This window comes from Neoarius graeffei, chromosome 8, assembly GCF_027579695.1.
Source record: "Neoarius graeffei isolate fNeoGra1 chromosome 8, fNeoGra1.pri, whole genome shotgun sequence".
Lineage (NCBI taxonomy): Eukaryota > Metazoa > Chordata > Actinopteri > Siluriformes > Ariidae > Neoarius > Neoarius graeffei.
In genome coordinates, this window is record NC_083576.1 from 34,774,329 (window position 1) to 34,787,839 (window position 13,511).

Consider the following 13,511-nt stretch of genomic DNA (forward strand, 5'->3'; position numbering starts at 1 on the left):
GCAGGGTGGGGGAAGGTAAGTGGCTAAGTCATTCCACCTGCTGTCAATTGGAGTGTGTGTGTGTGTGTGTGTGTGTGTGTGTGTGTGTGTGTGTGTGTGTGTGTGTTAGTTACAGGGACAGAGCATAAAAGGAGGGGGAGAGCAGAGAAAAGAAGCTCCTGACTAGAATGCATGTGTGGGAGTGAATCAGCTAAAAAGCTCGACCTACACTTCAGAAAAAGTTTGTCAGAATTTCAGTTCCCATCTGCCATGCTTCTGTACTCTACCCACATCAGGGATTTGCTACAGTATCCTTCTAGAAAGGCTTTATCATTCCAAAACATCCAATACAAGTCTAATATCCAAGACTGAAAAGCATTCAAGTGTTAAAGCAAATACATATGAGTTCAAAGGTGCACAGACTAAAAGGAACAGGGATTTGAAGCATTCAAACCAGCAAGGATAAGAAGGCTCAGAATAATGTTCTTGGGTTTGAATGACTGGTAAGGCTTTGCAAAGATTTGCTAAACTTGTGAGCTGATATAATGTGAAATTAAATTCAGAGGTCATAGTACAAGACAGGACCCTAGTAACACAGAACGTTAATGTACCGTTAGCCTATGGTTCTCTAAAGGTTTGTTAGAACGTAACCAACAACTAACATTTAGAGAACGTTTCCTCATGGTTATGCATAAACCTAACGAAGCCAAACGTCCCCGAAACGTTGAGGTAACTAACCAACTGAAACGTTATCATTTGGTTACACTATAACCTCCACACAACGTTATGTTTGGTTGTTTTTTTGTTGTTCTGAGAACTATACTATCTGCTTTTCCTGATGCTGGCTAAATTATCTTTTAATCTTTTATTTCAACCTCTTTTGTACTTGTAGCCTATTTTTTTTGCCATAGTAAACTGTCACATATAACTTTCCTTTTGTCATGCATTGTTATGTCGTGCCATTTTGGTTTGGAATCCAACCCTCACACATTGAAAACACCATATGGTCAACAGAAATGTGTGCATACTAGGCCAGATAAATAGGCTAGTCTATGTTGAGTTGTGAGATATATTGCAAGGAAATTTTCACAAAAATAGGCGACAAACCCATGTACATTCCTGAGTAATGTGTTTTGACTGTCTAAAGCAGTGGTTGCCAACCTTTTTTGGCCTGGGACCCCATTTTTACATCACCAATTTCTCATGACCCCATACACATTTTTTAGATTTTATAGAGATTGCACAGTGTCACATATTCTATATTTTGATCAGCAGCCTAGACTTCAGTTATGTGGATGTTTTCTTTTCAAAGCTGATATATAGCATTTTATTTGTAATATATAACATAATTAGTTGAACATTTTTATTTTCAGTATTTTCCTTCTATTGGTTATTTCAGGCGACTCCAATTCAATTCCAGGAGACCCCATTAAGAACGAAGGAAAGGAAGCATTTTGAGTGTTAAATGTAAAAGATATTTTACTGGGCAAGAAGGGAATGGTGAAAGCAAAATGGACAGGTTAAATGTTTTTCTAGTTAGTGCAATGTGGGTAGAGTGTGGCTGATTTGCAGAAATAAACTTATAGGCTAAATTTGTTTGGATTGTAAGTGGTGATGTTTTTTGTGGAATTCAAGTGATCTGTAATGAGCAGGCTGCAGCATATATCATATGAAGAGGGTGAACATGGTTTGGCAATGGGTCGTGACTTGGTGCACAGTCTTGTGTGGTACAAATTGGCTCCTGATAATATGGCAGAGCAGCAACAAAAGTTTGACCTTTAAGTTGTGGTCACACATTTCGCCCTCAAAACATGCTGCATTACAATAATGCCTACATTTTCTCATGCACATACTTCTGGTACATTATCCCTATTGTTGCCCCAACTACATTTTCTCATGCACATACTTCTGGTACATTATCCCTATTGTTGCCCCAACTCACTCACACCCAGCTCCATTGATCAACTTATTTGTACTTTGTCCCAACAACAACCAAATCCACCCTGTACCACTAACAAAATCTGCTGCAATACAAAAATCCACTTCTCTTCTCCTCTTATTTTCTAAAAATAAAAGTCCAGCTAGGCAGCTTCAATGCATCATCTTCCTGCACATTACCCAGAATTCTCTGTGCTTTCAAACAGCTCTAAGGCAAATAACAAAATGGCGGACTTAATGGATGCTACGATAGCCCTTTTATTTAGCTATTTGAAAATTTCACCGAGTCTCCTTGTTGGATTTAGAACTACCAGCGCCAGTGTACGTTATCTGAATTTACAGTATGTGCGATCAGGTAATGTGTTATTTTATTCTGTATAAATGTGAATAGTATTCACCTAGCAGTTAGCTGCTATGCGTGCAACCATCTCCGGTCACATTATACAAAGTGAATCGTTGTTGGTATCTCTAAAACACGTCTTTTCCAGTCTCCCATCTGACAAAGAACTTGTACATAATTCTTTCACCTTTGTTGTGATTTAGCACGCTGATATAATGCTATGTAGCATACCTTAGCATGGCTAACGCCATAGCGCCGAGGTTACGCATGATTACCCCATATCGATATACATGTCGTGTAGGTGATGGTGTTCTCGGTTAAAATGTCTGTGTATTTGTGCCTCAGAACGGCGGCATAACAGCAGTACGGATTTCCCCATGTATTATTTGACGAAATATAGTATGTTGGTGGATAAAACCTCAAGTGAGGGCCTACTTTTGTAGGCTGCAAAGATCAGCAACACGTTTACTGGAGTACTCTGTTAGCCTAGCTCACTCAAACCACATTGCTTAGAGTTTAGAATATAGCACGTAGTGTTGCCACCTGTCCCGGTTTTTCCTAATTGTCCCGGATTTTCATGGTCTGTCCCGGAAAAAAAAAAAAAAAAATCCGGGACACTGAATGTCCCGTTTTTTTGTACATAATGGGCAAAATGTATATTTCAACTTGCGAGCCAGCTGAGAACCAGTTTGCTTTTCCAAGCTCGCCGTGCTAAGCGGAGCCACGTCATTACGTCGCTGAATACGTAATTACGTCACTGTATACGTCAGTTACAGCGCTACGTTTGCATAAACCTTGGCGCGAATATCAAAGCAAAAACAACACAGAAGAAGCAGCAGCAGCAGCAACAACAACAACAATAATAATAATAATGGATGACTTCACGTTTGTACAGCTGCTGCTTCTCATCGCCTAAAAATGGCGATCTTTCGCGGTCTTTTTATTGTTGTTGGTCTTAACAACTCCGCCCCCCCACTGACGTAAGCGGTTCTTTCCTCTGGCCCAGCAGAGAGTTGGTGCTAGCCTGGAACCGGTTTTTCTGGCCCCAGAGCCAGTTCTTTGTCAGTGGAAACAGAAAACCCGGTTCCAAACTAAACACTGGCCCCGAACCAGCCCTGGAACTGCTTTGGTGGAAAAGGGGCAATGGAGGATGCTTGGACTGATAAAAGAAACAGACTCTCTGTTGCAATGGTGAAGGCTGAGCTTCAAGTCAGGCTAAACTTTCAGTTGTCCTGTACTGAGTTCAAGACATTCATTGAAAATCAGCCAGGACTCATAGCAGCAGCAAAGAAAAACACCAAATATAAATGGAAGATTAGGTAAGGTTTTGGTGAATTAAATGAAATAGTGTAGTGTAGTACATACTCCTGTATGTGCCCAGTTATATCAGTTACATGTCCTCCTATGTATTTGTTTAGCCAAGAGCAGGAGAGGCACAGGCAAGCACAAGCAAAGCACACACCACACTCTAAGCAATCAGGTAAGCTGTTTGACACTACACCTTACATTGTTACATTCAGGTATTCTTAGATACAATGAAAAAATTATTATTTATTTTTATTCCACATAAGCAAACAAACAGGGGTGGCACGGTGGTGTAGTGGTTAGCGCTGTCGCCTCACAGCAAGAAGGTCCTGGGTTCGAGCCCCGGGGCTGGCGAGGGCCTTTCTGTGTGGAGTTTGCATGTTCTCCCCGTGTCCGCGTGGGTTTCCTCCAGGTGCTCCGGTTTCCCCCACAGTCCAAAGACATGCAGGTTAGGTTAACTGGTGACTCTAAATTGACCTTAGGTGTGAATGTGAGTGTGAATGGTTGTCTGTGTCTATGTGTCAGCCCTGTGATGACCTGGCGACTTGTCCAGGGTGTACCCCGCCTTTCGCCCGTAGTCAGCTGGGATAGGCTCCAGCTTGCCTGCGACCCTGTAGAAGGATAAAGCGGCTAGAGATAATGAATGAATGAGCAAACAAACAGAACTTAATTACAGTATGTATTCCCCTTTTACCTGTGCCCACTACTGCCCCAGGTGTCCACAACCAAAAACTGTTGGAAATAAACCAAAATAATGAAGACCTGCTATATTATGTAAAGCAATTAACTAAACAAATAACTAGCAAAAGCGTCATTTTTACTAATTAGAGCAATACAATTTCAGCATAGAAGGGCGATTTTTGTCCTGGGTTAGATGTGCGAAGGGCGCCGTTGCTTACAAGCAAAAAGGTCGGTTGGATGGTCGAAATGTCCAGGATTTTTGTCAGACACAGGTGGCAACCCTAATAGCACGAGACAAGCATTGTAGTTCAGAGGTTACACAGAAAACGTAACGTAACTTTTACTGTCTGTTGAAAAACAACACTTTGTTGGTGTGAAGGGTTGTCATAAAAGTTAATAATCATCATGTATTAAATCCAATGGATAAGGGAATCTGAACTATAAAATAAGTAACTTATTTTATAGTTCAGATTCCCTTATCCATTGGATTTGTTCCCATGGGGTCTACAGGAAGAAATGAGACCTAGCCACTGTAAGTTGTTGATTGGTCAGGTTGCCTGACGCAATGGCATGTGACGCAAAACGAACACTCCTCATTGGCTGGACAGATGGATAAGAGGACGTAGGTGCGTGTAGTAAAGTCACTATCTGGAACTTGGATTTGGAAGCAAATGTCTCTGTTGGAAGTACTGAAGCCTGCTTCTGTTCAAGTACTCTACTTTCGAAAAGGTAATTTGTGATTTCTTTCTGGTTGTGGTTATACCTTAAAGGAGAATTCTGTCTGTTTTGCAAATATGTCTCAAACGTTTGTGGTCAAGGAAAGTTGCTAATGATGCCTTTGTTTTCACAGATGAGTTCACAGACAATGCTATTGAGGTTGTGCCATCTTCATGGCTTGGACACACTTCTGAGGTACGAGTCTTTTTTTTTTTTGTCGATACATAGCAAATATGTATGCTTACATATATGCCTATATACTTTTGATAGCAAATATATATATATATATATATATATATATATATATATATATGCTTGTTTTATATATATATATATATTTTTTTTATTATATATATTTTTAGCATGGCATGGTCTGCTACTGGACGACACACAATGTGCAATTGCATGTTGTGAAGTGCCGAGCACCAAATACAACTTGGGCCAAACATCCCGTTAAGAAAACCTGGTACGAAACAGGTGAGCTATCGCTGCTATGCACTACATAGAATATACTGAATTGTTCTCTCTATGGCAGTACTTTTTTTTTTTTGTGCTACTGACTAAAAGTCATTTTCCATAGATTCATACGCCAAAGCTGAACAGAAGTGTTTGCAATTGATGGAGTCCTCAAGTGTTGAGACAGAGGATGATGTGAACACTTTTGCAATAAGGCAACGCAAGCGCCCAAGGAGGTTTGTCTCCGAATCCTCTGATGATGGTAAGCTCTCTTCACTAATGACAACATTAGTTACGCAATTCAGTGTTCATTTTCAAGTCATTTACAAAGTATTTTTTCTACTTGGAGCAGGCTTCACTCTTAAATAATTCCTAATGTAAGGGTGCTGACCCAAATGTGCAACTCAATTTCCAAAGAAAAAGGCCGCACCTTGCATATAATGTCCTTTTATTGTACAAACGCGTTTCGGCGTGTGCCTTCCTCAGTGTGCAACAATGTAACCACAAAAACACTTTTAAATACCCACACCCATTACCACACCCCATTACAACAAACCAATGACAATGAAGTATTTAGACCATGTGTCAAAATAATCCTTCGATTGGAAAAATACATTCACAAAACATTACAGACATTATGTGCATATTTACAATTATGCAATGTAGTATAGCCATCAGTACATTATTACCTTCATAAAAAACAAGTCAGGGATAGCTCTTCATTCATCCCATTCGGTATACACGTATTCAAATTAAAAATATACCACGGCTCTCGCTGTAAGAGATGGTTCTCTCTATTTCCCCCTCGTGGAGACCTGTAAACCATCTCTAGTCCCATAAATTTCAACATACTAGCGTCATGGCCAGCAGACTGGAAATGCCTTGCCACAGATGATTTTTCATCATTTTTTCTTATTGAGCATTTATGTTCAAAAATTCTCGTTTTTAACTGTCTCTTCGTTTTACCCACATAAAGTATTCCACAAGGACAAGTCAAAAGATAAACGACAAAGGTAGACAAACAAGTAATTCTTCCCTTGACTTTGTACGTTTTTCCTGTTTTGGAGTGCGTGAATTCTTTTTCTGTAAGCATAAAGTTACATGCTGCACAGTTAAAACATTTGAAATTACCTTGTGAAACACGTGGAGGAAAAGATAAAAACGGTTGAGTGAATGCAGGGAAGTGCGACCGCACTAGTTTATCACACAGACTTGGCGCTCTTTTGTAACAACTGCGTGGTAGATCCTGAAAAGAATTACCAATATTTGGGTCACTCTGCAGAATATGCCAATGCCATTGTACAATAGTTTTCAAATCATTTGAGATGTGACCATACGTGGATACTAGAGTGACAGGAGGAATAATGTTAGAACGGTTATGTCTAGCGCTATTAGTAAGTAGATCTGAGCGCTGAATATTGCGCATACGCTCTAAGCAATTGTCCAACAAGTGGCCCGCATATCCCCTGTCGCGGAATCTTTCGCACAGTTCCCCTGCTTGTTGCTCAAATACTGCCTCGTTGTTACAAATCCTGCGCACTCTCAACAGTTGACTATAAGGTAAACTACATTTAAGAGAAGGTGGATGGTAACTCTGATAATGTAAAAAGGTGTTGCGATCAGTATCTTTATGATATATTTCAGTATGCAAGACATTGTCAACCTTTTTCACCAAAACATCCAAAAATGGCATGACATTTTGATCATAACTCAACGTAAACTTGATCGAGGAAAGTCGAGTATTCACATAGTCATTAAACGCCAAAAGTTCCTCTTTTGAACCTGTCCACAAAAAGAACAAATCATCTATAAATCTATAAAACACCTTCAGATGTTGTTTGAATGGATTATCATTATAGATGAAATCATGCTCAAATTTTCCCATAAATAAATTTGCATAATTGGGTGCCATGGGAGAGCCCATTGCAGTGCCCTGAATTTGCAGAAAAAACTATTTTGGAACATAAAATAATTCTTTTTAAGGACCTCGTTGGCTAAGGACAATAAAAAGTCTGCATAAGGCACCCGATTGATCTGTAAATAATACTCCAGAGCAGTCAACCCTGCATCATGTGGAATATTTGTGTATAAGCTCGTCACATCCATAGAACATAACAAATCAGTTGCATTCACTTCTCCTATACATGACAATTTCACAAGAAAGTCAGTTGTATATTTAAGGAAGGATGGTAAGTTATGTACTAGGTCTTTTATGTGGTGGTCCACAAATTTAGATAAAGGCTCAGTAAGAGATCGATTTCCAGAAACTATAGGACGGCCAGGTGGATCATTTAACCTTTTATGGATTTTTGGTAAAGTGTAAAAAAACTGGCCTAACGGGGTTAGCCTGTAACAAATACTTATATGTTTTCTCATCAATAATTGAATCAGACAATGCCCTCTTAAGAACCTTTTTTATATCTTCATTGAACCTTACTGTAGGGTCACTGTGTAAACGCATATAAAAGTTAACATCCCCAAGCTGTCTCTCAATTTCTTTAACATAAGTACTTTTATCCTGTATAACAATGGAGCCCCCCTTGTCTGCGGGCTTAATCACTATGTCCTCATCAGTCATTAATGTGTGTAATGCATCTTTCTCTGAGTTCGTAAGATTGGGTCTTAGGGAATATTCCCCAGTCCTTAAACAAGAGAAGACACCTTGCTCTACCAGCCGGCAGAACGTTTCAACTGAAGAGTTATTTATGGGAGGGAGAAAAGTGCTTTTAGGTTTGAAGGTAGTCTTTTCGATTACGGCTGTATGTTGATCAGATGTAACAGGCATTTGTTGGTTATACTGCATTGCAGTTCCTTTCACATAAAACGCCCTAAGGCGGATAGATCTAAAAAACTTGAACAGCTCAACTTTAGTCACAAAGGGATCATTTTTCTTCACAGGAACAAAAGACAGGCCTTTAGATAAAACTAAAAGTTGGTCTTGACTTAGCTTTTTACTTGAAACGTTGATGATGCTATCTTTTATTTCCGCGCTCCTCTGCCTCTTTTTCTTTCCCCTCCACGTCTTACGTTGTCTTCCGAAGCCGCCAGAGAGGACCCTGGAACGAGCATGTTGGAGCGTAAAAAACGCCTGTCTGTAGACCTTTCGGTTTCAGTGCTCCAGTCTCCAGACGAGGCACTGCTTACGGTATTCCGTTGTCTTTGTCTGGATTGTCTCGACCTCCCTCCAAAGCCACGGTTTTCCCGTAGCCATGGATAGACATTGTTGTTGCGATAGTCCATTGTGTCTCATCGATATTTCTCCATCTTCTTTTGTTGCATTTCCGTCTTGTATATATTGATCTGCTCATCACATTTCTGTAAAAGTTCCTTAAATTGTGCTGAAGAGTATTTCGCCTTAAGCTCAGACTCCAAGTCGGTAATCTCTTGTTTGACACTGACAAGTTTCTTATTTTGGCTATCGATCACCAACAACATCAAATCAAGGGAACACCTATTAAGAATCTCACACCATTTTTTACAGAATTCAGAATCATCTCGGCCCAAAGTGGGTTCTTTCATGATGCGTAGTCCTCTAGGTATACGCTTGTTTCTCCAATATTGGGAAAGTACACTTCCGTGAAGCAATGCTCTCGTCTCTTTTTTTCGTAGACTTTCTAATTGATTATACTGTGTTTCCCAGCTATCAACGTGCATTTCCATCGTCAGTGCAGGGAATAAAATTTGTTCAGAGTCCTCTGCGGTGTAGGCAAAGGTACTCGCCCTTGCATCTGTCAGGCGTTCAACTTCTTCATAGGACATCTTTGGAGGATCTCTGCTCAGTTAATTATCAAAGTATTTTTTCTACTTGGAGCAGGCTTCACTCTTAAATAATTCCTAATGTAAGGGTGCTGACCCAAATGTGCAACTCAATTTCCAAAGAAAAAGGACGCACCTTGCATATAATGTCCTTTTATTGCACAAACACGTTTCGGCGTGTGCCTTCCTCAGTGTGCAACAATGTAACCAAAAAAACACTTTTAAATACCCACACCCATTACCACACCCCATTACAACAAACCAATGACAATGAAGTATTTAGACCATGTGTCAAAATAATCCTTCGATTGGAAAAATACATTCACAAAACATTACAGACATTATGTGCATATTTACAAGGCCTGTCTTTTGTTCCTGTGAAGAAAAATGATCCCTTTGTGACTAAAGTTGAGCTGTTCAAGTTTTTTAGATCTATCCGCCTTAGGGCGTTTTATGTGAAAGGAACTGCAATGCAGTATAACCAACAAATGCCTGTTACATCTGATCAACATACAGCCGTAATCGAAAAGACTACCTTCAAACCTAAAAGCACTTTTCTCCCTCCCATAAATAACTCTTCAGTTGAAACGTTCTGCCGGCTGGTAGAGCAAGGTGTCTTCTCTTGTTTAAGGACTGGGGAATATTCCCTAAGACCCAATCTTACGAACTCAGAGAAAGATGCATTACACACATTAATGACTGATGAGGACATAGTGATTAAGCCCGCAGACAAGGGGGGCTCCATTGTTATACAGGATAAAAGTACTTATGTTAAAGAAATTGAGAGACAGCTTGGGGATGTTAACTTTTATATGCGTTTACACAGTGACCCTACAGTAAGGTTCAATGAAGATATAAAAAAGGTTCTTAAGAGGGCATTGTCTGATTCAATTATTGATGAGAAAACATATAAGTATTTGTTACAGGCTAACCCCGTTAGGCCAGTTTTTTACACTTTACCAAAAATCCATAAAAGGTTAAATGATCCACCTGGCCGTCCTATAGTTTCTGGAAATCAATCTCTTACTGAGCCTTTATCTAAATTTGTGGACCACCACATAAAAGACCTAGTACATAACTTACCATCCTTCCTTAAAGATACAACTGACTTTCTTGTGAAATTGTCATGTATAGGAGAAGTGAATGCAACTGATTTGTTATGTTCTATGGATGTGACGAGCTTATACACAAATATTCCACATGATGCAGGGTTGACTGCTCTGGAGTATTATTTACAGATCAATCGGGTGCCTTATGCAGACTTTTTATTGTCCTTAGCCAACGAGGTCCTTAAAAAGAATTATTTTATGTTCCAAAATAGTTTTTTTCTGCAAATTCAGGGCACTGCAATGGGCTCTCCCATGGCACCCAATTATGCAAATTTATTTATGGGAAAATTTGAGCATGATTTCATCTATAATGATAATCCATTCAAACAACATCTGAAGGTGTTTTATAGATTTATAGATGATTTGTTCTTTTTGTGGACAGGTTCAAAAGAGGAACTTTTGGCGTTTAATGACTATGTGAATACTCGACTTTCTTCGATCAAGTTTACGTTGAGTTATGATCAAAATGTCATGCCATTTTTGGATGTTTTGGTGAAGAAGGTTGACAATGTCTTGCATACTGAAATATATCATAAAGATACTGATCGCAACACCTTTTTACATTATCAGAGTTACCTTCTCTTAAATGTAGTTTACCTTATAGTCAACTGTTGAGAGTGCGCAGGATTTGTAACAACGAGGCAGTATTTGAGCAACAAGCAGGGGAACTGTGCGAAAGATTCCGCGACGGGATATGCGGGCCACTTGTTGGACAATTGCTTAGAGCGTGTGCGCAATATTCAGCGCTCAGATCTACTTACTAATAGCGCTAGACATAACCGTTCTAACATTATTCCTCCTGTCACTCTAGTATCCACGTATGGTCACATCTCAAATGATTTGAAAACTATTGTACAACGGCATTGGCATATTCTGCAGAGTGACCCAAATATTGGTAATTCTTTTCAGGATCTACCACGCAGTTGTTACAAAAGAGCGCCAAGTCTGCGTGATAAACTAGTGCGGTCGCACTTCCCTGCATTCACTCAACCGTTTTTATCTTTTCCTCCACGTGTTTCACAAGGTAATTTCAAATGTTTTAACTGTGCAGCATGTAACTTTATGCTTACAGAAAAAGAATTCACGCACTCCAAAACAGGAAAAACGTACAAAGTCAAGGGAAGAATTACTTGTTTGTCTACCTTTGTCGTTTATCTTTTGACTTGTCCTTGTGGAATACTTTATGTGGGTAAAACGAAGAGACAGTTAAAAACGAGAATTTTTGAACATAAATGCTCAATAAGAAAAAACGATGAAAAATCATCTGTGGCAAGGCATTTCCAGTCTGCTGGCCATGACGCTAGTATGTTGAAATTTATGGGACTAGAGATGGTTTACAGGTCTCCACGAGGGGGAAATAGAGAGAACCATCTCTTACAGCGAGAGCCGTGGTATATTTTTAATTTGAATACGTGTATACCGAATGGGATGAATGAAGAGCAATCCCTGACTTGTTTTTTATGAAGGTAATAATGTACTGATGGCTATACTGCATTGCATAATTGTAAATATGCACATAATGTCTGTAATGTTTTGTGAATGTATTTTTCCAATCAAAGGATTATTTTGACACATGGTCTAAATACTTCATTGTCATTGGTTTGTTGTAATGGGGTGTGGTAATGGGTGTGGGTATTTAAAAGTGTTTTTGTGGTTACATTGTTGCACACTGAGGAAGGCACACGCCGAAACGCGTTTGTGCAATAAAAGGACATTATATGCAAGGTGCGGCCTTTTTCTTTGGAAATCAAGTCATTTACAAGAAATTTACATTGCACATTGTATGGTCTTTCCTTCCAGATGATTCTGCTCCAGTGGTAACAGCAACCAAGAAGCAACCCAAGACTCTGACTGTGCCTGGAAGCCCTGTGTGTAAGTTAACGGTTCCCAAATCATCATTCATAGCTTCGAGCTAACATTCATGATGAATAACCGGTGCATATTACGTGACTGATCTGATGTTTGTGTGCTCTTTTCAGGTCAGCAGGACCCAATGCCCCTACCACCACAATGTAAGTGTTTTTCAATTTATTTGTAAATGTCTAATGTATTATCATAGGTTCTTCTTTTGCAAATACCATGTATAAGAACCCCCCCCAATAAATGACTTAACATCCATATGCACCATCTTTTCAGGGTCAACACCAGCCGGGACTGGAGCCAGTCCTCATCACCCTAGCCCAAGTCCTGTTGACCCTGTTCAAGGTACAGTTGCTTTCAGGTTCCCATTTACAGATGTTGGAATACAAAGTCATGAACAGGAAAACTAACATTTTCTTTTTGAAAACTTCAGCCAGCAGCCGGGCACTACACCCAATTCAGTCAGCCAGGCACCTCCAAGAATCACTGGAAACCTCTTTTGACTCTGTTCAAGGTACAGTTGCTTTCAAGTTCCCATTTACAGATGTTGGAATACAAAATCATGAACAGGAAAACTAATATTTTCTTTTTGAAAACTTCAGCCAGCAGCCGGGCGCTTCATGACGGACAGGGTGTCTCGGCTATCGCAGCCATGTTTGAGAGAAGTAAGTACTTTTATACACACTTAACTAGTTCACTCACTCAGGAAAGTACATTATAAATTACAACTTCCATCACATTTGTCCCCATAGTCACAGAGGCCCACATGAGTCGCTTGATGTGGAGGATCGAGGCTAGGTTTGACAGGACCGAGGCTAGTTTTGACAAGATCAAGTCATTGGTGGAGACCAACGCCCCAACACACACGCCTCAACTCCAGCAAGAAGATGTGGTGTTGGCTAAACCATGCAGCATGGTGATGGAGCTGCTGGAGTTGGATAGGAGTCTGGAACAACCAGACAAGAGGAACAAGATGGTAATTTGCTCTATCGATCTATTGATCGATCGATCGTATAAGCTCGCTACAGTAATTTTCATTGTATAATTATTTTTATTTTTTTACAGCAACATTTTCTTGAAACTGTCGGAGGGGCAGGTTTAGGGGCAGCCATTCACCGTATGCTACACCGAGCGGCAAATAATGAGGTACTCGCCCAGTACAGCTCGCGGGGCAGACGGGCCAAAATGTCCTTTGATGACCTCATTCTGTGCAAGATTATAAAGGGTAAGTGTTTATATATTGATCACATCACTTTTATGCCATGCTTGACTGACTAGGTTTTGATGTGTAACTTTCCTTTATTTTGCCTTCTAGCTGCAAGTGTCAAAAAATTTCCTGGCCATACGGAAGCTGAAGTGGAGGAATGCCT

The 13,511-nt window shown here is 39.9% G+C and overlaps 1 long non-coding RNA gene across 1 annotated transcript; it reads left to right on the top strand.

Annotated features, from left to right (window-relative positions):
- The first annotated feature begins 4,911 nt into the window (after positions 1 to 4,911).
- LOC132890096 (uncharacterized) lies at positions 4,912 to 5,641 on the top strand. The gene is made up of 4 exons (XR_009655152.1): positions 4,912 to 4,972; positions 5,094 to 5,155; positions 5,323 to 5,437; positions 5,541 to 5,641. It is a non-coding gene; the product is annotated as an uncharacterized LOC132890096 (long non-coding RNA).
- Positions 5,642 to 13,511: the final 7,870 nt, after the last annotated feature.